We start from the raw sequence: 27,728 nt of genomic DNA on the forward strand, positions 1-27,728 counted from the left end.
CTCTCTCTCTCTCTTTCTCTCACTCACCCCCCTTTTCCCTCTTCTTTGTTCTTTCCCCATCTTTCTTCTCTCTCTTTCCCTCTGCCTTCTCCTCCCCCTCCTTTGTTCTCCTCCCTTCCTTCTCTCTTTCTTCCCCCCTTCCCCTCCCTCTCTCCTTTCTCTGTCTCTCTCTGTCTGCCTCTCTCTCTTTCTCTCCTTCCCTCCCTCCCTTCCTCTATCTCTGTCTCTGTCACTTTTCCTCTTTTAAGGCTCCCTAGCTTAAGACAGGCTTAGGAAGACAGGCTGCCTGGTCTTCCTTTCTGAGTGCCCCCACAAGGAGCCAAGGGGTCTCTGAGTGTGAGGAACCCAATGGGGTCTTCTTCTCAGGAAAGATTTCCCAGAGATACCAGAGAACCCTGCTGAGTGAGGCTTAATCACCTTCCTTTGCTCCTCCCCTTTATTGATTGCAATATCTGCTTAAAAGCTTAAAAATTAGATTTTTTTTTACCTTATTGATTTTTTTTTGCCTTTTCTACTTGGCAAACACACACTGCAGCTAAATTCACAGAGTTGGGAAGGCCATGGGGAAGGTCCTCCTCTTTCTCCAAATGGGGCATTGACATAATCAGCCTGGAGACCTCACTGTAGCTCCAGAAGTTGAGGGAAGGGTGAAGATATTTGAGAGAGGAGAATGATGAAGATATAGGTGCTTAGGTTAATGACGGTATAGTCCTCACCTCACCCCTGCAGAGCCACCCAAGAATTATGGAATTTGGGGTGGATGGTTAGAAAAACCATTTGATTTGTTCCTCTGCATTTAAGCCAGACTACATCTTGGATAACCCCACTCAGGATTTCATGTTTATTTCCTCTGGAACCAAGCCCACTTTTCAAAGGAATCCTAGACCAGAATGTAACCTAAAGGGAAGACACTCAGATATCTCTACTGGTTTGGGAGCCTCTTGAGAGACTATAGAACAGACTTTCTGCTGAGAGAGAAAGGCTACGAAGCAGAGCTCCTAGCAGGTCATGAATGAGCTAATGAAGAGCTGAACAGAGAGCCATTCTCAGAAAAAGAAAGAGAACTCAGGCTGGGAGGGGGTAATTCTGTGGCACAGTCCCACATCGAATGACCGCATAGACTTACTGTGATATAACCCCCACCACTAAGTATATCATCCAAGGTGCAGGGAAGCGAGTTCAGTCACGGAGGAGCAGGAGCACAGCTCTAGGTTGAATCTGTGGGTCGTGTCATCATCATTCAGTTCCCCCCTTAGGTGTCTTTAGGTCCATGCTCTGGAGAAACCGAGGCCCTGAGACCAGACACATGCATGCATGCATGCTCAGGGGAACAGAGGCTCTCAACAGGAGTTCCTGAGGGTTAGTAACCAGGGTTATGGTGAGAGAAGGGATAAAGTATACCAGACCACCAGAGATGAACTACTTCACATTCTCCATACCTTTCATCCAGACAACTGCCAGAGTATCCTAATATGACTCCTGGCCTCCAGTTCTCCCGTTTGCTCCAGAAACAAGTGACCAGTTATGGCTCTGCTGGACCTCATCAGCTGTTTCCTCTCCCTGCCCTTACTTCCAACCTCTGCCAGTGGCCAACTTTCTATCATTTCCCTGCAAGATGGCCTGACTCCAAAGGTATCTGTCCTCATTCAATTCAACAAACATTTATTAAGCACATATAAGAGCTATAATGAGCAACTGTGGCACCTGGGGAAAGCAACACAAAAGGCAGCCTCCAACCAAATTTTTTTAAAAGAGATTCAGTTGTGGATAAGAGACTTCAAACCTGAGGACACAAGGTACTATGCACAGAAAGACACCTTGGGACCATCCTAGAGAAGGGAGAAAGACACCCCCAGGTCACTGGTCCTCACAGGTGGAAATCCTAGAGAATCAAGAGGCTACTGGGGGTCAGGGAGGGCGAGAACATTGCTGAGGAACCAGAAGGGTAGAACAATGTAAGGTGTGGGGAGGAGTTCACCTGAAGCATAGCAGTGAGGGAGTGGGATGAGGGAGGAAGCCCCCATCTGGTAGCTTCCTATTTTAACTGATTTTTTTCTTACTAAGTGAATTAATATCAATTGTTTCTACCTGATGAAAAACCACAAGCCCTGTCAGCCCCGGTAAATTTCATCAATATGAAGCCAAGCACCAGTTACCCTACCCTAGTTACAACTCTGGTGCCTAATTCTATGTAAGACCCTATGATATATTCTGGGGAAACAAAAATAAAACAAGACCCAGACCCTGCCCTCAAGGAGTAAAAGAGTAACCAAACAATCAGGCCATCAAAGGAGGTGGCTGGGCTGGAATGGGGAAGAGATGGCACATGAGTTGCTGCCTGCCTTAGCAACTATATAAATAATCAATCCTCTAGAAGACGTACCTTGGCCTGGGGTCATCACAGCCCAACCAACTCTGTAGGCAGAGCCTTTACCCTCATGCCAGGAAGTCCTCACTCAGTCCCATCTGGGACACCTTGGCCCCCATGCAAGGTCCCTTCTCCCTTGTACTCAATGAGGCCCTGGTACTGATGACGGCTGTAAAATAGGCTTTTATAGCCTCCATAACCGCTCTAACAAATTTCTTTCCAGCAGTGGCAGCAGGGGCAATGGCAGCAGCAGCCAGGAACAGATTAATGTCTCTGTGACGCTAGCACTTCTCTGGGCCCCCTCTGCCTGTCAGGTCATTACTGCTGGTTTATAGTCATGAGGCTTTTTCTCAGTTCACTAAACTGTTTGCATGATAAAGAGACATTAGTTCTGCTATCTTTTCCAGCCCAGGTCTGCCTAAGCATCCCAGTTTCAGGAGGCTCGGCTATCTCTTTCTACCTGTGTGACTGTAGCACAAACAGTCCTGTAGCAGTCTTGGCTGGTACAGGGGCATAAAGACTGAGATTCCCTGTCCTCGGACATGGGTTCTTCTATTTATCTATGGGACATTGGGCAAATTACTTCAGCTTCTCTGGGATTCAGTTTCCTCCTCTGAGGAAATGAAGGGATTGGACTAGATGACATTAAGATTTCCTCCAGCATGTGACCCTACGGTCTTTGGAGAGACCTGGGCTCTGTTGGACATTCTGCAGTGGATGCTTATTAGTGGTATGACCATGGGTAAGTCACTTAAAGCCTCAGTTTCCACTCCTGTAAAATGGAGATGAAAATTTTCAAAGTACCTATTTCACAAGCCTTTTGAGAGGCTCAAAAAATAATGTCTGTAAAGCACTTTACAAACCTATGTAAGTGTGACCTGGCTAGCTGGTCCAGCATTATTTATTTCTTTGGGGCTCCAGACTCATTCTTTCCCTTGCCCTTTCCCCTAAATCTCAGGGAAATCCATCATCTAAATCATGACTTAGGTCACAACTGGATGCTGCGGAACCAGGGTACCTTACCTGACAGCCCCAATATCAGTCCATCCCCTCTGACCCCTCTTCCACATCTGCCTATGGGAAACAAAAACAAATGATGTCCTGGAAACCTGTTTCCAGAAGGAAATGTTGGGGTCAATGGGGCAGGAATAAAAACTTAGGCCTGTTTGTGAATATGCCTCAATAAACAGGAAAAGTCATGACTTTAATTCCCTATGGAGCAGTTATCAAGGCTCTTATACTAGGTGAATATGGGCAAAGGGCTTGGTGCAAAACACCCCCATAAACAGAAATGCAACCCAAAGTATATGCACTGCTGATGGTCTTGGCCTAAGGAAGATCTGAGTTCAAATCCTGCCTCGGACCCTTATTTGCTGGGTGTACGTGGGGAAATCTTGATTTCCTCATCTGTAAAATGGAGATAAAAGTCTACCTTGCAGACACGAATGAGCTCATGTCTATAAATCATTTTTCAAAACCTAAAAGTAGTAAGGTCTCTCTAAGATCCCTTCCAGCTCTAAAACTGTGATCCTATGTTCTACTATATGTCAGTTTTTTTATTATTTTTTAATCTTAACATTTTATTTTTCTCATATATGTCAGTTATGATGGTAAGGATGGGCAGTCTTTCTGGACTTATGGCATACTACTCCCTTTGACACTTCAGTATGACTCCAGTCAATCCCAATATTGCTCATATACCATATTCCATTTCTCATCTCCAGGCCTTTGCCCCATCTGGACTACATCCCTCCCCCCACTTTCCTTAAAGATTCAGCTATATGCCACCTTCTGCATGAAGCCTCTCCTAACCCCCTCTCCAGTTGCTACTATCCTCCTTCCATATCACCTTTTGTTTCTACATACCAAGACACACAGACACAGACACAGACACACACACACACACACAGAGCTCCTCAATAGAATGTAAGCTCCCTGAGGACAGGAATTATTTAACTTTTATTTTTGTATCACCATTGTATGGTACAATGCCTAGCACATATTAGGCACTTAATCAATATTTATTGATTGACTGATGATGATGATCAAGGGTTCAGTAGTATTACAAGACAGATGAGAGATAGCCTCATCATATCATAACCTGTATTCTCTCTGTCCTTTGGTGTTTCTATTTCTCCAACCCAGTGAGAATCACCCTGATGAGGTAGGGAAATTTCCCAGTGAAAGGCAGGAGGCAGAAATCAGAACATTTTGGCTCTCTTAAAGAGAATAACTTCTACCCAGAGCCAACATGGATGTGCAAGTGTTGGCTGGCCAGAAGTCTGCCTCTGTGGGTGATGAAAGTGAAAAGGAAGGAAAGAAGGAAAGAAGGAAAGAGAAAGGAAGGAGAAAGGGAAGGGGAAAGGAAAGGGAAGAGGAAAGGGGAAAGGAAAGGGAAGGGAAGGGGGAAAGAGGGAAGGAGAGGAGAGGGGAGGGGAGGGGAGGAGACGGGTGAGGAGGGGAGGGGAGAGGAGAGGAGGGGAGGGAGGGGAGGGGAGGGGAGAGGAAAGGAGGGGAGGGGAGAGGAGAGGAGGGAGGGAAGAGGTCTATAGAGACTTTGCATTTTCAGAAGTGATTGTTGTTGGATGGAAGCCATGGCAACCACTTGAAGCTTGACACAACTGCTTCAAAAAAGAGTCAAGGCCAAACATTTAGAAAACTCAACTGGCCTTTGGAAACTTCAAATGTGAGTTGGACTGGAGTTTTACCTGTGGGGTTTATCATGGCACTTTAGCTCTCCAAATGTTCTCTCATTGGGCACAAATGTCTCAGTTGACACTGAAGGCGGAAAAATGCTTTGGCAGTGAGCAATTGGGAAAAGAAGTGCTCATTGCATTGTTGTATTTCCATTAAGCAAAGAATAAATCTTGTTTATCATTCTTTTGCTTGGAGGTGTCATGATCCCTTATTGTACAACATTCCCCTTCTAAAAGGAAAGCTATGAAATATGTGCCTCTCATTAGCAAATTAGCTTTTAGGTTCAGATGCATGGAAAATAAACCACTCTTTCCAGCTACTGTGGAAAGCTACAGTTGCTTTGTACTTTGGATGAGTTGCTTCATACTTTGGATGAGTTGCTTCATACTTTGGATATACCGGTCTTATTGATGTCCAAAAGAGTTCAGAGCTGAGATTGAATGCAGAATATAACCCACCTCACTAATCTGCATTCAGTAAGCAAACTGTATTGAGTTACACAGGATATCCACTAATTTTGATAGCAGAAATAAGTATATTGCTTGCTTTTTTCCCTGAAAGAGGGAATAAGGCTGCATTAGTGACCTGTCTTTTTTTCTATAATCTCTATCAACCTGAGCTCACAGATTCTATTCAAGAGGGATGCCCTGCAGTCTGATCTACATGAAGACGCTGAAAGGTACACAGAAACCTCAGCGATTTTCCCTGGTGGCTGTCAAAGGAAATCAAATACCTACAAATCCACACAACTCATCCCATTGTCAATTATTAAAATGAAGTTGATTTCAACCCCATGTTCCTCCCTTTGCTGGTTCATCTTTGCTGATGGAGCAATATGGAGGATTTGCAGGCCTCAGACTCCAACAAAGAACATCAAGCACTTTGGTAATTAACTCATATACATAATACACATACACATTTGGCTTGGACATTCAGGCAGGCTCAGAACCATTCTCCATTATTGAGGCATAATAAATGAACATTGGCAGTGGCCATGCTGCCTTTTAGAAATCTTAACATTTTCCAAGTGAATCAACTTGCATGGCAGACCTACCAAATCCTGCCCATTTCTCACAAACTATTCTCTTCCACGAAGCCTTCTCTGATTTCCAAAGGAATTTTTTTTCTTTGAATTACCATAACATTTTGTTTGTACTTAATGCATTAATAACAAATTAAGTAATGTGTGTATGTCTTAAGTCCCCACTAGGTCAATCAGTCAAAAAAATTTTGTTAAGCACCTACTATGTGCCAGGCACTGGGGCTACAAAGACAAAGATGAATGTCTTGGATGGAGTCTCCTAATGGAGTAAGGAGAAAACAATAGGTACATATATAAGAATATGTAAAGTAAATACCTTATGGCCCCCTTCTCCCATTGGTGAGCTCTTTCTGGAAACTCCATTTTTGAGGAAGGGCCCAGACTAGCCACCCTTCACCTTACTTCTCCCACCTCACTCCTGCTTTTCAGGTCCCTTTTGCTATTGTCTTGCCTGAGTAGATTTGAGCTTCTGGAAGTTAAGAACCATCTTTATTTTTGCTAGTTCTTATATCCCCAGCCTTAGCACAGTACCTGGCCCATGTAAGTCCTAAATAAATGTTTGTTGACTTGACTTGATATTTAATTAAATAGGAGTGGGTCAGGAAAGGCCTCCACAGAAAGTAGAGAAAGTGGTACTTGTGCCAAATGTTGGAGGACAGCTGGGATTCTAAGAGGCAAAGGTGAGAAGGGACAACACTCCAGGCACGGAGGACAGCCTCTGCAAAGACCTGGAGGCAAGAGATGGAGTGCTGTGTGACAGGAAGAACAAAAAAGCAAGCTTGGCTGACACACAGAGTTCATAAATCAGAGTGAGGTAAGGCTAGTATCTAATAAGGTTTCTAAGAGGGGAGGGGAGGGGAGGGGAGGGGAGGGGAGGGGAGGGACTGGTTTTATTCTACTTGCTTCCCCAATCCTGCCTTACACCCAATAAGCATCCAATCAACAGTTGTTCATTAAGCACTTTGGTGCCAAGCTCTGTGCCAGGCAGTCAATGAACAATCTCTGAGTGAGTGAGTGAATGAATGAATGAATGAATGAATGAAAGAAAGAAATTCAACTGCAAAGCCATGTTAAGTACCACTAGATATGTAGGTAAGACGAGTTTTGCTTTGATGAATTATATTGATACCAGCAATGGTCTAAGTTTTATTAACACACTAAGTAGCAAACCAGAGCCAGATTTAGCTAAGCATCCTGCCCAGTGAACTTTCAACTGAAACAAAAAAGGGAATTCTAGAAGAGCCTTGGGAATGGAACTCAGCCCCAGGCAAGGCAACTTTGATATTAACTCCTTACCTTTGTGTAACATAGGAGGACCCTGAGCTGGAAGGGACCTTTGAGATCACCTAAGAGAAAAGACAAACTCCACTTCCTGGCATTCCAAACCATTCATAGACAAACCCGAACCTAACTTTCTAGGCTGTTTTCCCCTCTTGATTTCTTTTAAAATTTTATTTTTAGTCTGAACTTAACAAACACCAAATAAAATAGATGTTTCACTATAAGTAGAACAGAGAGAATCATATATGAAACTGCCTATATTATGTGCAGATTGCTTTTTATATATATATATATATAAGTTCAACTTACAGCTTTCAAAGCTGTCCTGCTTGTCTGTGCTTCTTTCTAGTCTTCTTTCTGTTCTCTTAGCTATATTTTTAAATGCCTCAGTGACCCACTTTCTTGCTTTTCTTTTCTTTTTTTTTCTACCCTACCCCTATTCCTCTTCCTCCCACCATCCTTTTCTACTGGAAAAAAAGAAAAACAAAGCCATTGTAACAAATATGCAGAGACAAGCAATACAAATTCCTACACTGGTTGTATCCAAAAATTTACGTCTGTTTCTGCATGCTGACTCCATCACATCTCTGAAAAGAGGTAAATGGCCTGCTTCATCTTCAGTTCCCTAGAACTGCAATTGGTCATTGCTTTGAGCAAAGTTCTTATGTCTTTCAAAGTTCTTTTTCTTTCTATTGCCGTTATTGTATGAATTCCTCTCGTTTTTCCAGATTTATTTCACATTATTCCCTTTTAAGCACTCTATGCTCCAGCTACACTGATCTACTTGCTGGCTCCCTGAGCTCAGCATTCCATCTCCCATTTCAATACCTTTGCAAAAGTACAGGTCTGGGATGTACTTGCTCCTTCTCTGGACCCCTGGCTTCCTGGCTCAACCCTGGTACCACCTTCTGTGGGAAACCATTCCTGATCTCCCTACTTGTCAGTGTTCTTTCCCCCCTCAAATTACTTGTAGTTACTTATCTGCTTAAAAGTTCATACCCTAGTAGAATATAAGCTCCTTAAGGGCAGGAATTTTCTATTTTTGTTTGTCTTTACAACCTCAGAGTTTACCACATTGTTTTGCACATAGAAAGCACTAATGAATGTTTGTTGAATTGCTGTTGAATCCAATCCAACTTTCTCTCTCTCTCTTTCTCTCTCCCCTCCCCCCTCTAAAAGATTGATATCTTTTCAGATCACCTTCACTTCTAAATATATCCCTACTCTTCTCCAGCTCTCCTTCCCAGAGGGCTGTCCCTTGTAACAAAGAATAAAAGAGAGAGAAAAGGAAAGCCATTCAGAAAAACTAAGCAGCACATTGACCCAGTATGACAGTATGGGCAGAGCTCCCCGCTGATAATCTCCCGCCCCCTCTTTCAAGCTTGGTAATTATACGTTGTTACAGGGATTATGTTGTTCTTTCCATTTTCATTATTGTAACCATATGTACATTTTCTAGTTGTGCTTAACTTGCTTTTAACCCATTCACATAGATTTCCTCACGCCTTGCTGTATTGTCCACATCCATCTTTCTATTGCATGGCTATATCTCCAACCCATTCATTTGACTGGGGAGCAAACAGAGACCAAGAGAGGTGACATGATATCTCCATGCAAGTTATAAATAGCAGAACTGAGCTTTAGGTCCAGGCCTTCAGATTCCAGGTCCAGTATTCCTTCTATCAGACTATGTCACACTTCAAGCTTTAGCAAAGTGCTTTCATATTTATTGCCTCATATGGTAACCACTTTTTAAATTCAATTTTCTTTTCTTTTCAGCTATGAGCTCTCTCCCTTCTACCTTTCTTCTTTCCCTACTGAGAAAGCAAGAAAAACAAAACCTATTACAAACAAGTTTAGTCAAGTAAAACAAATTCCTGCATTAGTCATGTCCAGAAAACTGAAACAAAACAAAACACAAAACTCCATATGCCCGAATTCTGAGGCCACTACCTCCCTATCTGAAGGTGGGTAGCATGTTTTATCATAAGTCCTCTAGAACTGTACACAACTACCTTCTGAAGTAGGTGGGGCAGGTGTTTGACAGATCAAGAAACCGAGAACAGAGAGGTCAAATGACCACCTAGCTGGTCACAGAGCCAAGTCAGGCCTTGACACCAGGTGTCCTGACCCCCAACCCCAGCCTCCTTCCATCACCCCATGCTGTGTCCACTGATGTCTCCAGGTTCCCTTTTCCATCCTTTCCCTTCCTTTCCTTTGGCAGCCCTTTGATTTAAGATGGTGACTTTTCAGTAGGAGCTGAGAAACCTTAATAATAATTCGGCTGAGGCTGATGTACGGCAGCAAGTTGGAACCAGTCTCAAGGTTGGGAGGAGTTATTTTAAACTATTTAGATTTACAAGAAGGGGAGAGCACAGGGCCTGATTTAGGGGTTTGTCTTCGAGCAGGAGGAAGCAACAGAGTTCGTCAAAGCCTGGTCTATCACAGATTCTTTCTAGAGTGGCCCCACTCCACCAGGCTGGGAAGCTAATACTAGATGATGGATGAGGAGACCAGCCTAGGAAATTTATTGGAAGATGGGAAAAGTAAACTTGAAGCCTGCGCTCTGAGCAGAACCCCTTCGTTTTAGAACAGGCTGCCCCTGCCCCTTTGTGCTGTAACCTTTCATCACTCCAGGGAATGGTTATCTGATAACAATGTTAGGAGCACTTCCAAAGGGCTCCCTCCTCTTCTAAGCAAGAGAAACAAGGCAACAAGAGGAAAATTGCCTGGGGTAGCCTCTTCCCCAATATATCTGTCCTTTAGAAGCAAGGGATTAGATGTCTCCGTTGGTTCCAGCCTGGCTCCCTTAAGACCCTATTCATTAATTACACATACTGCTCAGTTTCATTTATCTTATCTCCTGGGCAGATACACCTAGGGAACATTTAAAATCCTGTTAGTCCAAATGCTCCAGTGATGGGGATGGCCTGCATGGACCAGTGAAAAGAACACAGGATTTGGATTCAAAGATCTAGGGCTTACTGTTTGGGTGACCTTGGGCAAATTATTCAACTTCCCTGGATGTTAGTGTCCTCGTCTGTAAGATGAAGAGCGTGTTCTAGGTGGCCTCTGAAGTCCCTTCCAGCTCTAAATCTATGATTCTGTGATCTCCCTGACAGAAGGAATTGGTCTTTCCCTAAGCTGAGTTACGGTCAGATAGCTACCCTAGCTCTGAGCAGCTTACATCTCCCACTACAGCTTGGGGTCCTCATCAGATTCCACTGATCCCAAGATGTTGTTATTGTTTGTTCAATCATTTTCAGTTGTATCTGACTCTTCATGACTCCATTTGGGGTTTTCTTTGCAAAGATACTGCAGTGGGTTTACCATTTTCTTCTCCAGCTCATTTTACAGAGGAATTGAGGCAGACAGGGTAAAGTAACTTGCTTAGGGTCACACAACTAGTAAGTGTCTGAAGTTGGATTTGAACTCAGAAAGACGAATCTGTTCCTCTGACTCCAAATTCAGTGTCAGTCACACTACACCATTCATTTGAACCCATAGCCTTTTCCACTGCATTCTGCTTCTTTGCCAGAGCAAGACAAGAATGCTATAATCATCACTCTGTTGATATTCAGAAGGTTGAATGAGCAAGACCAGATGAATTTGAGTTTCTATTCAGGACTCAAATTAGATGGGAAAGAAGGGAAAGAGCAGGAGAAAATCAAAGCAAAATCTGTCAGGAATCTACTGCTCTTATTCACCTCCCTCCGCTGGTGGGGGGGGTAAGGTGGAATGTCCTAACCTGGAGTCTATTAACTTATTATTTTTTTCTTTTTTAAAATAACTATATATCAATGTAATTGATTTCTTTTGTCCTATGCATTTTCTTTTATACATTTAAAAACATTATTCTGAGAAAAGATCCATTGACTTCACCAGGCTGCCCAAGGGGACCATGACACAAGAAAGTTTAAAAAACTCTTCCTAGTCTAATCTTCAGATTTTACCAAAGAGGGAATTAGATGCAGGGAGAACAAGTTACTTGCCTATGGTCACATGATGATGATGCAAAGTGAAATGAGCAGGACAGATCAATTTGTACTATAACATCAATAATGTAAAAATGAACAGCTTTTTAGACTTGTCTAAGCTGCTCAAGAATGAAATGAGCAGGAAGAGAGTTTATACAGTAACAACAACACTGCAAAAACAACTCTGAGAGCTGCAGGACTCTGATCAGCGCAATGACCGTCCATGATTCGGACTGAAGCATATTATCCACTTCCTGATAGGAAACTGATGAACTCAAGGTACAAAAATGAGACCTACTTCTTTTGGGACACAGCCTCATACAGATATGTAGTTGGGAAAGAGAGGAATGTTTTGAGAAGCAAATCACATCTTAGTATGATTATAAAAAATAGTTTTGACCTCAAGGACCCCCGAAAGGCTCTTAGGGACCCCTCTGGGATTCACACATTTTGAGAACCACTGGACTAGATAATCTTGAAGGTTCCTTTCAATGCTGGCTCTCTAAAATTCAAACTGCTCAAGTGAATTTGTCCATTCCAAAGAAACTGGCATTACCTCTCCTGACTAGGGGACAGTGACTCAATCTCATACTTTTTTTTGAGACTTTTCATAGTATTTTTGTACCTAGTAAGTGCTCAAAAATGGTTTGCTGTTAATGATGATGACTCTTTTAAAAATAATGTTTTATTTTTTCTTCCATTATAGGTGAAGATAATTTTAAACAATCATTTCTTTAAAATGTTGAGTCTAAATTTTCTTCCTCCTTCCCTCACCTGCCCCCTCCCTGAGATGTTAAGCAATTTGATATAAGTTATAAATGTGCAGTCATGCAAAACATATTTCCATATTAGTCATGTTGTGAAAGAACACACAGACCAAAAGAAAAAAAAGACAAAAAATAATCAAAGTGAAAAATAGTATGCTTTCATCTGCATTCAGACTCCCTCAGTGCTTCCTCTGGGGGTAGATAGCATTTTTCATCATGAGTCCTTTGGAATTTTCTTGCATCATTATATTGCTGAAAATAGCTAAGTCATTCACAGACAAATTGATGATGGGTCTTTAAAAAAAATACTAGACCTGCTATTTCATCACTACAGACCTCTGGGTACTAAACTTCCTTCTACCTTTCTCTATGAATGCAACTTAGTGTTCAAGGCATTGAGAAATTAAGTGACTTGCCCAAGGTCACACACCAGGATGTGAAACTTGAACCTAGGCCTTCTTGGCTGCAAGGCCAGCCCACTCAGACAACTATATTTAGCAAGCTTATCAAGAACATGAACCATATCTTATACTTCTCTATTTCCTCCAGGACTGAATAAGGCATGCAGCAGACGCTCATAAAAACCAAGTATCATGAATTCAATTATATCATTGTTGCTGGCACTGATTACAGGCTATGTTTGGTACCTAAGTACCAGCTTAGCTAGCTGTGCAGAGAGTTATCACTGGCACATTGGTCACATATTATTTCATAGGATATGTGACTATCTTGTCTTACAGTGCTCATGATCAGGGTAGGCAAGAAAGAGAATCGTAGTAGTTACATCCTACGCACTGACATCTGTTGGAGAGGTTGATGAAAATCTATCAAGAATTTGACAAGAAAATCATAACTAGTATTTATATTGTACTTTAGGGTTTACAAAGTGATATACAGATCCCCTAAATGAAGGTAACGTATCCATTAATCCTTGATGACTTCCAAGTGGCTAAATGAACAGAAGACGGCAAAAACCAATTGGATATTTTTGGCATGAGTATTAGTTTGGTATTAAGAAATGAAAAAAACCAAAACTTTATTATTCAGGAAACTCATGCTTGCAGACCATGAATCTTTTCTTTTAAAAGAGAATCAGAAAGCAATGGACAAGGTAAGCACAGAAAAAAATTTTTGAAAATGAAATTGGCTATATCTTAGACAGGAAATGGCATTACCAATAATAGAATCATTTCAAATCAGCTGTCATAGTGCTATCAGATCACTAAATGGTTAAAACAAGAATCAAAACTAACATCAAACTTTTTATTTTAGTATTTTTCCCAATTACATATAGAAACAATCTTAAACATTCATTTTTTAAAAAAATTTGAGTTCCAAATTCTCTCCTTACCTTTTCCCCTTCCCCTTTATTGAGAAGTCAAGCAATTTAATATATGATATACATATGCATTCATGCAAAACATATTTCTATATTAGTTGTGTTATGAAAGAAAACAAACAAGAAAAATAAAATTTTAAAAAGAATACTTCAATCTGTAACTCAGACTCCATCAGTTTTCTCTCTGGTTTCATCATAATTCCTTCAGAATTGTCTTGGATCATTGTATTGCTGAGAACAGCTAGGTCATTCACAGCTGATGTTGCTGGTACCATGTACAACGTTCTCCTGATTCTGCTCATTTAACTTTGCATCAGTTCATATGAATCTTTCCAGGTTTTTCTGAGAGCATCCTGCTGATCATTTCTTATAGCAGAACAGCATTTCATCACAGTCATATACCACAACTTGTTTAGCCATTCCCCAATTGGTGGGCATCCCCTCAATTTCCAATTCTTTGCCATGACAAAAGGAGCTGCTGTAAATATTTTTGTACATAAATGTCCTTTTCCTTTTACCTCTTTGGGATACAGACCTAGTGCCAAATCAAAGGGTATGCATGGTTTTATAACCCTTTTGTAATAATTCCAAATTGCTCTCCAGAATGGCTGAAGCAGTTCACCAACAGTGCATTAATGTTTCGATTTTCCCACATCTTCTCCAACATCTGTCATTTTCCTTTTCTGGTATATTAGCCAATCTGATTGTGGTACCTCTGGTGGTAAGTTGCATTTCTCTAATCATAGTGGTTTAAAGCATTTTTTTCATATGACTATAGCTTTGATTACTTCTTCTGAAATCTGCCTTTTCATATCCTTTGACCATTTACCAATTGGGCAATGATTTGTATTCTTTTTTTTTCCTATTTCTTATTTTTTTTATTAATTTATTTTGATTTATCAATAATCACTTCCATATGCTTTTGAGTTTAAAATTTTCCTCCCCCTTCCTCCTTACCACCCTCCCCAAGACGGTGCACAATCTGATATAAGTTATACATATACATTCCTATTAAACATATTTTCACATTAGTGATGTTGTAAGTAAGAATTAGAACCAATAGGAGGAACCACCAGAAAAAGGAAACAAAACTCAACAGAAGAAAAAAAATAGCAAATAGTATGCTTTGATCTGCATTCAAACTCCATAGTTCTTTCTTTGGATGTGGATAGCATTTTCCACCATGAGGCCTTTGGAGATGTCTTAGATCCTTGTATTGCTGGGAAGGGTTATGTTTATCAATATTAGTCAGAATGATTTGTATTTTTATAAATTTAACTCAGTTCTCTATATGTTTGAGAAATTTTACTCTTTTACTATTTGGCCTATTCTGTATTTTTTAAGGTGTTTTTTTTTTTTAAGTGGGGGAGGCAATCATGATTAAGTGACTTGCCCAGGGTCACACATCTAGTAAGGGCTTTATCAGAGAAATTTGCTTTAATTTTTTCACAGTTATGATTACTGTGTATTTCCTCCATCCCATTTTCCCTTTTGTTTATCCTACTCTCTCTCTTTCACCCTGTCCATCCTCAAAAGTGTTTTGCTACCACCACCTCCCCCAATCTGCCCTCTGTTCTATCAGCCCCGCTCCCCTTCTCTTATTCCCTTCCCATCCTATCTTCCTTTAGGGTAAGATAGATTTATATACCCAAATGGCTGTGTGTTATTCCCTCTTTGAGCCAATTCTGATGAGATGCTCCCCACCCCCCACCTCTACTATACTGTAAAAGCTCTTTCATGTGAGATAATTTACCCTATTCCACCTTTCTCTTCTCCCTTCTCCCAATGCATTCCTCTTTCTTATGCCTTTATTTTATTTTTTTTATATATCACCCCATCATATTGAACTCACACCTGTGCCCTCTGTCTATATATACTTCTTATAACTGCCATAATAATGAGAAAACTCTTAGGAGTTACAAGTATCATCTTCTTATGTAGGAATGTAAACAGTTTAACCTTATTGAATCCCTTATGATTTCTCTTTTCTGTTTCTTATGCTGTTTTGAGTCTTGTATTTGAAAGTCAAATTTTCTATTCAGTTCTGGTCTTTTCATCAGGAATGCTTTGAAAGCCCTCTATTTCATTGAATATCCATTTTTTTCTCCTGAAGGATTATACTCAGTTTTTGCTGGGTAGGTGATTCTTGGTTGTAATCCTAGCTCCTTTGCCCTCCAGAATCTTATATTCCAAGCTCTTTGATCCTTTAATGTAGAAGTTGCTAAATCTTGTGTTATCCTGACTGTGACTCCACAGTACTTGAATTATTTCTTTCTGGCTGCTCGCAGTATTTTCTCCTTGACCTGGGAGCTCTGGATTTGGCTATAATATTCCTGGGAGTTTTCATTTTTGGGATCTCCTTCAGGAGGGGATCAGTGAATTCTTTCAATTTCTATTTTACTCTGTGGTTCTAGAACATCAGAGCAGTTTTCCTTGATAATGTCTTAAAAGATGATGTCTAGGCTCTTTTTTTGATCATGATAGTCCAGTAATTCTTAAGTTACCTCTCCTCAATCTATTTTCCAAATCAGTCATTTTTCCCATGAGATATATTTCACATTTTCTTACATTCTTTTGATTTTGTTTTATTGTTTCTTGATGTCTCACAGAATCATTAGCTTCCACTTATCCAATTCTAATTTTTAAGGAATTCTTCTCTTCAGTGAATTTTTGTACATCTTTTCCAATGTGACCAATTCTGCTTTTTAAGGAGGAGTTATCTTCAATGGATTTTTCTGCCTCTTTTACTATTTGGCCTATTCTGTTTTTTTTAAGGTGTTTTTTTTTTTTTTAGTGGGGGAGACAATCGTGATTAAGTGACTTGCCCAGGGTCACACATCTAGTAAGTATCTGAGGCTGAATTTGAAGTCAGGTCCTCCTGACTCCTGACTCAGGTCCTCTTAGCCGATGCTCTATTCTCTGTGCCACCTAGCTACCCCAGAGGTATTCTAATGGTATTATTTTCTTCAGTATTTTTTCTAAGTGTCTTATTTTAATTTTAGAAATAAATACACTTAAGAAAAAAATAGAACTTGAAAATTCAGGTCTTCCTGGCTCCAATGCACTCTGCCACAAAAAGTACTCTCATTCTAGTCATCCAGCAAGCAACCTTAGGGTTATCTTTAACTGTTTAGTTGCTATCTTTTTGATAATCAGAAATACAACTAGGAAAGGAAATGACTGATCCTGGGAGATTATAATTACCTTCTTAACCAGATGCTTTCAAGCAAAAGCTGGATAATCACTTATGTGTTAGAAGGAATTGTTGAGTTATCAATTAAAAGGACCTCTGAAGACCTCCCAGCTCTGACAGGGAGAAAAATCAAAGGTATAAATAACTTGAAACAGAACTAGAAGTGGACATTCATTTTCTATGCTTCATTTGTCTCTACTGCATTAAACACTTAGGGATAGATATGATTCAATGCCTTTTTTTGTATTTTCACATAATTTGTTGATGGGTTAATAAGTTCACACTAAATTTTAATATCTGAGGAAGACCTTTCATAATTATATATGCAAACTGGTATAGCATGTACAACAGGATCAATCTTTAGGTTGTCCAGGGTCCAGTAAAATGATAGTCACCGATGGTCAGTATAATCACTGAAGCGAGGTCCATACATATAACTTAATCCAACCTGACGAAGCCGATGTCTTTTGCATACTGCCAAAGCACTGGCTGCACATGTTCAGGCCATACTTGTAGATCAGGCCATGCTGGTTCAAACAGATGCAGCATGACCAAGACCCCTGGCCAAATTTTTGAGGATGGCTCCAGTAGAGCTGCTGGTGACCCATGGCGCTACTAGCAAAGACACGAAACAAAAGACTTTTCTTCAGTATTTTAATGCCTTCTTTACCAGGCTGTCTTTTCATTATTTTCTTGCATCACTGTAATTTCTTTTCCAAATTTTTCCTCTCCTTATCTTATTTGATTTTTAAAATCTTTTTGAGTTCTTCCAGGAATTCTTCTTGGACCTGAGACCAGTTCACATTTTTCTTTTAAGTTTTGGATGTAGCAGTTTTGACTCAGTGGTCTTCTTACGAGTTTGTTTTTTGACCTTCCCTGTCACCACAGTAACTTTCTATGGTCAGGTTCCTTTGTTGTTGTTGTGTGATCATTTCCCAGCCTCTTTCTTGACTTTTAACTTTATGTTAAAGTTGGACTCTGCTCCCAGTGTAGAGGGGGCACTATCCCAAGTTTTGGGGTTTTTTGTGCTTCTGTTTTAAGAGCTAGGTCCAGGGGTCTATAAAGTTTTCATTCTTCCAAAGTGGTATGATATAAGGAGATGTGTGGTCACTGCTCTCCTGGCCTGTGCTCCTGTCTGTGAGTACTCACAAGCCCTCTTTTTCTGTTCTGGAACTGTTACTAGGATCTTGCTCCCCTTCAGCTGTAAGCTCTAGTGTACTCATGCTCCTCCTCAGCCTGGAAATGCAAACCAGCTCATATCTGTGTATGGGTAACGCAACAGAGTCCTGTACCAAGTGCCAGCAAAGGGACCCCCATAATCTCCCTATGACCAGTTGTCCCACCCACTTACCATCTGTGGGATGAGAGCTCTGGAAGTTGATGCTGCTGATTCAGTTGCCTCCAAGGCCTGCTGCTGACTTGCTGAAGCACTGCCTATGCTGGATTGTGCTCCACTCTCACTCTGGTTCAACAGGCCTTTCCTCCTGACCTTCTAAGTTATCTTGGGCTGGAAAACCATTTTACCCCATCCTTTTGTGGATTCTGCCACTCCAGAATTCATTTTGAGATATTATTTTAAAAGTTGTTTAGAGGGGAATTTGGAAGAACTCAGTCACATCCTTACCTTTTTTCCACTGTCTTAATACCAAACTTAAAGAAAGGGTACAGGTGAGAAGATACGATGTCCATTTATGACAGCTTCAGACTTACCTATTTACCCAACACTGTGAAAAATTATAGACAGAAGACAAGACATTGACTCAGTGTCTTTTCTTAGAGAAGTTTAACTGATGTTGAAGAATCACCATAATGAGGAGGCCAAAAGACACAAAAGGCCCTAGAAACCACATCAGCCAGAAGACACTAATCTTTCTACCAGGCAGAGAGACACAGCTGTCAAGAGCAACATCATTTTAGAATACCTGCTCATTTACAAAATGTTAAAGAGAAAGACAGCAGAAGATTACAAGAAGCGCTGTCCCACAAAACATCAAAACAGTAGAGGAGAAAAGAAACCTTTAGAAAGCTTGTGTGAGGCTGAACTAAGCCAAATCATTGCAAGAGAAACTTATGAAAGTATGTGACTTGCTAGCGCAAAATGGTCTTGAAGGTTCTCAAGATGCTGTGCCGCATATGTTAAAATCACAAAAGACTCAAAAATATCATAAAATATTTCACGATTGATGGCAACCACTGGGATCTATGATACTTTAGTTATCAATGTCAATCAAGGCATAATATGCTTATCAAACGTTTTTTACCACTCTCATGAAAGATGTCCTATGGAAAATACCAAAGGGAAGACAGATTCCTTATAGAAGGTGAAGTTTTTCTGGTACTCCTGTTTGCAGATGATGGCACGATTGCCTCAAGATCCAGAATCTCCTCCAAGAGATCCATGGCCACTCAGAAGAGAATGGTTTGGTTATTCATACAGGTAAAACCAAGCGAATGAAGTATGCATGTTGACTGGATTATGACATGCAGTTAGTCAGACCCTATGGACATATAATGAGCCAGGCCCAGAACTGAATATGAGAATAGAATGGACTGCATTTTAAAAACTATGCTGCTCTCTCATTGGTCTTAAGGTACCTCTTGATGCTAAAAAGCTTCTCTCTTTAATATTAATATTCTCCTGGTGATACTTTTTGACAGCAAATCATGGAACACTATGATCTCAGAAGAATTTCATGTGTCTCAAAGGTCAATGTTAAGTCTGCTGAGGGGTAAATGTAGGCAGTGCCATGTAACTTACAACAACTTCCAAACAAGAAGCATCATAAGTCCTTCCAAAATGACACTTCATCTCCAATCTCTGCACCTTTGCAGTGTCTGTTCTTTATGCCTAGAATGATTTCCATCCTCACCACTATCTCTTAATTTCTCTAGCTTCCTTCTGGACCCGGATCAAATTCAACCTTTCTCAGGAAATCCTTACCAGTCCTCACCCAGATGCTAATAACTTCCCCTCTAAGAGGTCCTTCTCTCTCTTCTGTATATATTTTGTAGGCATCCTATTTACATGTGTCTTCCCCCATTAGAATGTGAACTCCATGAAGGCAGGGGTTATTTTTGTCCTTCTTTGTATCTACAGCACTCAGCATAATGCCTGGCCTATGGGAGGACTTTAATAAATGCTTGTTGACTGACTATACAAGGAGGTGGGCCAGTCATGTAAACAAGAGTGAAGGATGTAAAATACACAGCCTGAGTGTTACATTGGTACCTATAAAATGGAGGGGGTCCCCAAAGCTTTACAAGCTTAATACGCTAAGACTTTGGGGACTCCTTGTATTAAAAATGGCAGAAGGATGCTCTAGCACATTAAGTATGTCCTTCATGGATAATTTATTGAAGGACATGAAAACACACAGGATGAAGAAGTGTGGTTGGATTGCAATGCATACCAGTGAAGGGATAGTGCATACCGATGAGACCAAGGTTCTATGAAATTACTGAAACATCTATTGGCTGCCCAAGACAGTTCTATTTTGAGATCATTCCTCACATGCAAAAATACAAATTTTCTGAAAAGGACAATCAGAAGGGGAGGACCCTACTGCAGAAGGAAAGGATTCTTTTTGAAAAAGGATCCCTGGCTATATGGAATGGCATGGTATAGTAGATAGAGTATTAGACCTGAAGGCAGGAAAGGTTGGATCCAAATCCCACTTTAGACATTCACTAACTGGGCAATTTGCTTACTGTCTCTGGCCTCAGTTCGTCATCTGGAAAATGGTGGACTCGATAAACTCTAAAGTCACTTACAGCTCTAAATCTACGAAGCTGTGATCCCTTCTACTCCAATGTCTCAAAGGATCTGTGATCTCATGCGTGTGGACCCTCTCTCCAACAGTGTACATATCACAACAGGTCCATGCCCCCCATCTTGTTGATATCTTTGATATTACGTGGGTACCACTACTGCATGCAGATTGCATACATCTGCTGTCCTTCACTCCAGTTCTATGACCAGCTCACCTCTTCTGCTTACACATATTTTTAATAACTTTCACATCATTTTTTGGTTCGCAGTTCATCTTTGGCAGTAGATTTATTTGCATATCTTTACCATATGTCTCTCCATTGTCTTTTAGTAACCTGTAATTTTGATTCCTCAGAGATCATGGTATTTCGTAGTTCACAGTCATATACATCACTGGGAAAATACTAGTATTAAAAAGATGACTTTTTGTTTTGGCAAGAAATCTGAGGACACTGAAAGCCCTGTGCATATTCCCAAATCATACGGCATTGCTCTGATTACATAAATTCCCAAGACACTGCAGAGCCTACTAAATGAGATCCTTGAACTCCCCTAATGAATTTAATATAGAATTTTATTTACTCAGCAATTTTTCAAAAACTTATCTATTGCATAAAGCGGGTTATGCGCATACCACCACCCTGAATTTGTGTTTTTTTGTAGGGATATAGACTGAGTGACTTCACTGGTAAAAGAAAACAAAACACCACATCTTTTGGTATGTTGACTTACGGAATGGTAGAACTGGGAGGGACCTCACCCAATCCCTGCATTTTACCAGAGAAGGAAACTAAAACCTAGAGAGGTTAAGTAAATGGTCCAAGGTCACAGAGAAAGTTGGAGGCCAAGTCAGGGGTAGGACCCAGATCTCCAAGTTATATAAGGAAATACCAGGATTCCTAGGCAAGAAAATCCTGAATGGAATGAGTTGAATGAAAAAGCATTTATTAAACTCTTACTGTCTGCCAAGCATTGTACTAAGCACTGGGGACAATCATAGCCCCTGTTCTAAAGGAGCTTACACTCTAATCAGGAGAGACAGCACCTAAGAGAAAAGTGGCAATGATGATGACAATCATGATGATGATGATATCACATATGATATGACGACATAATGGTAATAATAATTACCATTTAAATGGCAAAAAAGTAGCTTCAATCAGAGTCCCTGATCAAGACTAAGACCAGGAAAGAGACTCAGAATATAAGCTCTTTGAAGGCAGGGAGTGTTTGGATTTTCCATGCTCAGCTTCTAGTCCACTGCCTGGCACACAGTAGGTGCTTAATAAAGGCTGGTTCAATTGAATTCTCTCCAACCCCTGTTTGGGAGAAGCAATCTTCCAGTAGTCCTGTCTCAGCAAAATGACCTTCTTCACTCTGGCAGCAGAACCTGGGAATCCTATGTGGTTGCCAGAGCGGTTTGTAAAACAGGTAGAGTATAATAACTCTGGGAAATAATTGCTTCTAATTGGGCTGAATTACCCTGACCATACAGCAGATGTATTTTTATAACTTCATTAATTATTCAATTTGAGGCTTATTATCCAACCTACTACCTCCATGGGCTTTCCTCATTAGGGAATGAACTTTGTGTCCAGGGAGAAAGCCCTGATTCCTGGTGTTGCTGGAGCTGTCCTGAATACAACGTAGCTCACGTCTGCACCCCAGGAAGGAAGGCCAACAGAAGAGCCTTCATCTGTGCATTCTTGCGCTCATGTATCCCCAAGGCAGTAGCGCTAAAGTGGAAATGACAAAAACTCCCCTACATTAGGGAGCACACCAATGCCATCCTACAGTTTGTTTTGACCTAATTACACCACTAAAGATCAAGTGAATCATTTGCTGAAAGGAGGAAAGTTGGGAAGGCAAGACACTGTCAAGGTCCTATGACTTCAGACACCCAGGGTGTGTGACCTATGGGCCAGGAATGGCAAGAGAATGAGGAAGGGTTCAGATGGTATTATCAGAGATATAAGGACCAGATGAAATAGCTCATCACTGCCCCACCCATTGGTCTACACTGGACCTTCAAATCCCCAACCAGTTTAAAGCACAGCCCACTGCATGACACTCTCCCCAGAGACATACACCATACTCACAGACATTTAGGGCAATTCATCCAGGCAGACTCCTCAGAGTCCCACCTCCCAGAGTTCTCTGGATCGCCCTTCTGTCTGCACAGTCAGCTTTTAATAAATTTCATTATGGGAAATCAAAGAGCCTCAAGCTTTTATAACTTTGCTATAAGCAACTTTAGGAGCGAGGGGAGAGACTGGTGCCCTCTTCACAGTTATTTGCAGCAGCTATTGCCTTCTCAACTCACAACTCAATTGCCCTGCTTCCATGGCAACAAACACAACCAAGCCAAGCCATCTTCAGTACTCTGAGTTGCATTCACCAGCAGCAATATCCTCCTATGCCCACAAATCCATCCTTCTCTCTTCTCAGTGCTTCCACTGACTTCAATCAAAATGGTCCGCTATGTGTCCACTTCTGACACTTACTATCTGTGTGTCCTCAGGCAAATCAATAACCTCCCTGGACCTCAGTTTCTTCACGTATAAAATTAAGGGGGTAAGTAAGCAGAACCACCTTTAGCTATATGATGCTACATTCTTGAATGTTCAAGACTGGCATGACCCAGGAAAATAAAGAGGCCCAACACTCCCCCTCCCAAAGCTCCTCATTCTTCCTCCCAAAAGCTTGAGCCATAGTCACAAAGCAGCTAGACAGAAAGGAGGCAGAAGGGCACAAATTCCCCCCTACAAATAATTAAAACAAAATAAAGTCAGAATGAACCTTCAATGGTTCTTTGCTTTTGCAAATTTCTTAGACTAACATTAAGGGCCCATAGTAATACAAGCTGATCCCACTTCCCAGATTTCTATGTATTATCCCTCTATCCAGACCTTCCACTCCAGTCAGACATCTTAGGAACACTCATATAATGATGGTGTTAGACCAGGTTACCCCGAAGGTCTCCTGTGCTTCTAAAAAATTGTACGATTCTCTGCCACCCTCAGTTCCACCTCTGAGTCTCTGTTCTGCCGCTTGGGATGTCATTCCCTCACATCTCTACTATCCAACCTACCTTCAAAGCCCCCATCATTTCTTCTAGGAAGTGCTCCTTATGTATCCACAGCCAAAAATGATCTTTCCCTCTTCTGATCTTAGAACACTCCTCACCAATATTATTCATGTGATTCTTTGCATGATATAGTGGAATGAGAACTGAATTTGCAGTTGGCAGACCCAAATGCCAGATCCACCACTTACTATATGCTATTGACTCAACTCACTTCAATTCTCTAGACTTTTGTTTTATCATAAGGAAAATGAGGGAGTTGGCTTTGAGTCTTAACCTAGGGTCCATAAACTTGTTTAAAAAAAAGTTTTGATAACTGTATTTCATTAACCAAGTTTCCTTTGTCATCTTACGTATTATATTTTATGCATTTAAAAGCACTATTCTGAGAAAGGGTCCATAGGCTTCACCAGACTGCCAAAGGGGTCCATGATACTAAAAATGTCAAGAGCCCTGGCCTAGATTGTCTCTAAGCTCCTCCTCCCAAGCTTTCAATCTTATAATTCTATTGCCTAGAACCCGTGGATGCATCTTGTTCATCATATAAGACTAGAAATTAGGCTAGGGACTGACTGCCTTTGTCTCTCTTATAGTCCTTAACAAGGACACTTGTCTATAATAGATGCTCAATGAATGACCATTCCTTCCCTTCTTCCTGCCCCTCCCCTCCACCTGAGAGACTAGCATCCATAAATGCATAAAGGAAATAGGCAATAGAAGACAGTAAAGTCTCTACTAATCCCTAAGGCCACCTCTTAGTCCTTGACTGGGAGAATGGAGGAATCTTGGAGTGACATACCTTAGAGAAAAGGGTCCACTCTCACCTAGTTTTCAGTACCTTTGGACCCCCAGGGAAGGTAAAACTTCCCTTGAATGATCTCTTTCACTCCCTCTCTTGACAGGACTCTATTTTAGGAGACATTAGAAAGACAGTTGTATTCCGTTTCCTATGACCACAGAGTTAGAGCTGGAAGGGACGTTAGAGGCTGTCTACCTCAGTCTAGGTGGCAGACAGTCTTAGGTGATGTAGTGGATAGAGAGCTGGGCCTGGAGTCGGGAAGATGCATCTTCCTCCGACATCTACTAACTATGTGACCCCAGGCAAGTCATTTAACCCTGTTTGCCTCAGTTTCTCCATCTCTAAAATGAGCTGGGGAAGGAAGTGGCAAATCTCTCCAGTATCTTTGCCAAGAAAACCCCAAACGGGGCCATGAAGAGTCAGACATGGCTGAAAAACGACTCGATGACAACAAAAACCCAGTCTCTTGTTTTACGGATCAAGAAGTGAAACTCAAAGAGGTTCATGCCCAAAGTCACACGGGCACTAGTAGCAGAACTGGGACTTGAACTGAGATGCCTGTGATTCTAAGTTCACTGTTCTTGTCACTACAACCTGCTGCCGCCCTTCCCAATCGACTCAAGATGTTACTTCAAGGCTCAGTAGGTGTGGAAAGGAAGGAAAGCAGGAAGCAGCTTGTTTTCCTTCCTAGGGAAGGAAAGCATCCCGCTAAGGTGCTGCCCAGGAGGGGGTGTGGGCGACTGACTAACTGACTGACTGATGGGGGCACGGGGTCTTGTGTGGGCCCAGGGCCAGTGAAAGAGGAAGAGGTGTCAATACCAGCTGCCAGCTGGGTACAATGACTGCAGCTTGGCACTTGGTTGCTCCATGCTGGCTTTTATCACAGTCAATTTTTAATGCTGTGTTCATTTCACTTATTTATTAATTTTTATCTTCAGAGAACAGATGGCCAATGTTGAGTAGGACAGCAGTCCCCTCTCCCTGGACTTCTTCCCCACGCCTCCCCCACTCCGCTCGCTACCATCACCACACATACAAGGATGCTTAGTTACTAGTTTTCACAGTCACAAGAAGACTTAGGAAGGTCCAACACCCACCAGACTTGCAAAGAGAATATCCATAGTATGGAACTACATCTGCCTCCTAATCCCTGCACCTCCCATCCCTGACTCAAAGAACTAGCAGGGTCATTCACACCTTCCATTCCATAAATCAATAATAATTAGTAATGATGAAGGTGAAGATGATGATGACTAGCATTTATACAGTGCTTTGGGGTTTACAAAGCACTTTACATGTACTACCTCAAAGGATCCTCACAACAACCTCGTGAGAAAGGTGCTGTATTTATCTCTACTTACGTTGGTGGTGATAGTTTCGAAGAGGACCAGTGATACCACAAATGATGTCTTGACTTGCACGTGAATTGGATTTAAGTGAGGCAGAGCTGCACAAAGTCCTCAGCCTCACTCTCTCTCCCCAAGTCATCAAAATCCGGTGGCAGGACAAAAGTCAAGACAACTGGCAATGGTCCGGGATGTAGTGGATGACCTTGGCATCTTCAGTGCCTGACCAAGTTCTAAGCTTTCCACAGCACCTGCTTTAGCCACTTTCATGGTCATTGCAACAAACTGTTGTCATCTGCCCATTCTGTCAGGGGAGTCTTTACACGCTTCAGGTAGGCATCCCCCTAACTCACCCATGGGTCTTTCAGTTACCCTCAACCCGGTTTAGCCCATCTGCCAAGACAGTTACTGGGTGTGGCTGCTATACTGCATCTCCTCGGAACCACAGATGAGGTTAAGTGACTTACCCAGAGTTCCCCAGCTAAGTAAGTGTCTGAGGTAGGATTTGAACTCAGGTCTTCCTACCTCCAAATCTAACACTCTATCCCCCATACCACCTATGCTGCCTCCAGTCAGAGTGGAACCAACTCTGAAAGCAAGGGGGTATACATATTCAAAGGGGAGGAATCTGACCCTGCTGGTCCTCATTTGGCTAGGGAGAAAGTAGCTGCAGACCAAGTGCCGGACATGCTTATCTGTGACCAGTCTCCTGAGTTTGGCCTGTCCAGCCCCAGGGGACAGAGGAAGTCTCAGTCTCTTCCTACAGAAAAACTAGGGTAAGAAATGTTAAAGAGAGGGAATACGGACAAGGAATAATCGGAAGGTCCATTCACTTCTGTTGTTGTTCAGTCGTGTCCAGCTCTTCAGCACCCCAGTTGGAGTTTTCTTGGCAAAGACACTGGAGTGGTTGGCCATTTCCTTCTCCAGCTCATTTGACAGATGAAGAAACTGAGGCAAATAGGGTTAAGTGACTTGCTCAGGGTCATTCCCCTGTCTTCTTTTCATCCATTCATGCTTTGCCTTCCAGACCAGAGACCCTTACCTGGAAAACTTAACCCTGAACACCTGACCTGGGACCCCTCTGGTACTGACTGATGGGTGGCCCACCGGATCATTTCACTTTATTCTCACACCATGTTTTCAACAATATCCTCAATGCCTCTTGTGTACCCTCCCCCTTTCCCTTCTGAAAACATCATGAAATCAAGCCATTGCTACTGAAAAAAAAGATATGTTAATGTATTCCCCTAAGTCTTTACTCACCATCCCTGGAACTTTCCAAACCAAAACATCCTTCAATGTTCACCATTACTATCGATGAATTGTTTCCCACTATTAGATCTGAGGTTGTCTGTCTGTCTCTCTTTCTCTCAGAGCTAGAAACTTCAGAGGTCATTTAATTCAACTCATTTATTTTACAATTGAAGAAACTGAGGCAAAGGGAGTATAAGCCCAAGATCACCAGGTGGTAAGCATCAGAAGTGGGCTTTTGAGGTCCTCTGAGACAGTGTTCTTTCTGTTGTGACACACAAGAGACAAAGACAAAGAAAGGATGAGGGTCCAAAAACAAGAACAATATGAAGGCTCAGAGTGGAAGAGAGACAGTGACACAGAGAAAGAACAGAGCAGGAGAGACAGTGATAGGTACAGAGGCAGAGGGGGAGAGGCAGTGACACTGAGGTGAAGTGGGGAAGAGACAATGATGCACAGAGAGCTCAGGGCCCAGCAGGAAAGACAGAAAAGGAGGAAAGGCAAAGTTTGAGGGAGATGGAAGAGAGATAAGGAGAGCAGCAAAGTGACAGAGAATAGAAGTGACAGGAAGGGAGGGAGGGAGGTATTGAGGGTGGCTCTTGTGTATTGAAATAAGAAAAACAATCCTATTTTGCCCAGATTTCAAAAAGAAGGAAGGAAGGAAGGAAAGGGAAGGGAAGGGAAGGAAGGGAAAGAAGGGAAGGAGGGAAGGAAGGGAGGAAGGGAGGATGGGAGGGAGGGGGAGAGAGAGAGAGAGAGAAAGAGAAAAAGAAAGAAAGAAAGAAAGAAAGAAAGAAAGAAAGAAAGAAAGAAA

At 41.6% G+C, this 27,728-nt stretch overlaps 1 protein-coding gene and 1 pseudogene across 1 annotated transcript in view; both read right to left on the bottom strand.

Annotated features, from left to right (window-relative positions):
- The window catches only part of MEGF11 (multiple EGF like domains 11), a 297,384-nt gene that overhangs the window by 194,132 nt on the left and 75,524 nt on the right, over positions 1 to 27,728 (bottom strand). The gene's annotated exons all lie outside the window — the stretch shown is intronic.
- On the bottom strand, positions 17,103 to 17,272 carry LOC114035640 (annotated as a pseudogene).

The sequence above is a fragment of the Vombatus ursinus genome, unplaced genomic scaffold, assembly GCF_900497805.2.
Source record: "Vombatus ursinus unplaced genomic scaffold, bare-nosed wombat genome assembly UNPS02009205.1, whole genome shotgun sequence".
Classification (NCBI taxonomy): Eukaryota; Metazoa; Chordata; class Mammalia; order Diprotodontia; family Vombatidae; genus Vombatus; species Vombatus ursinus.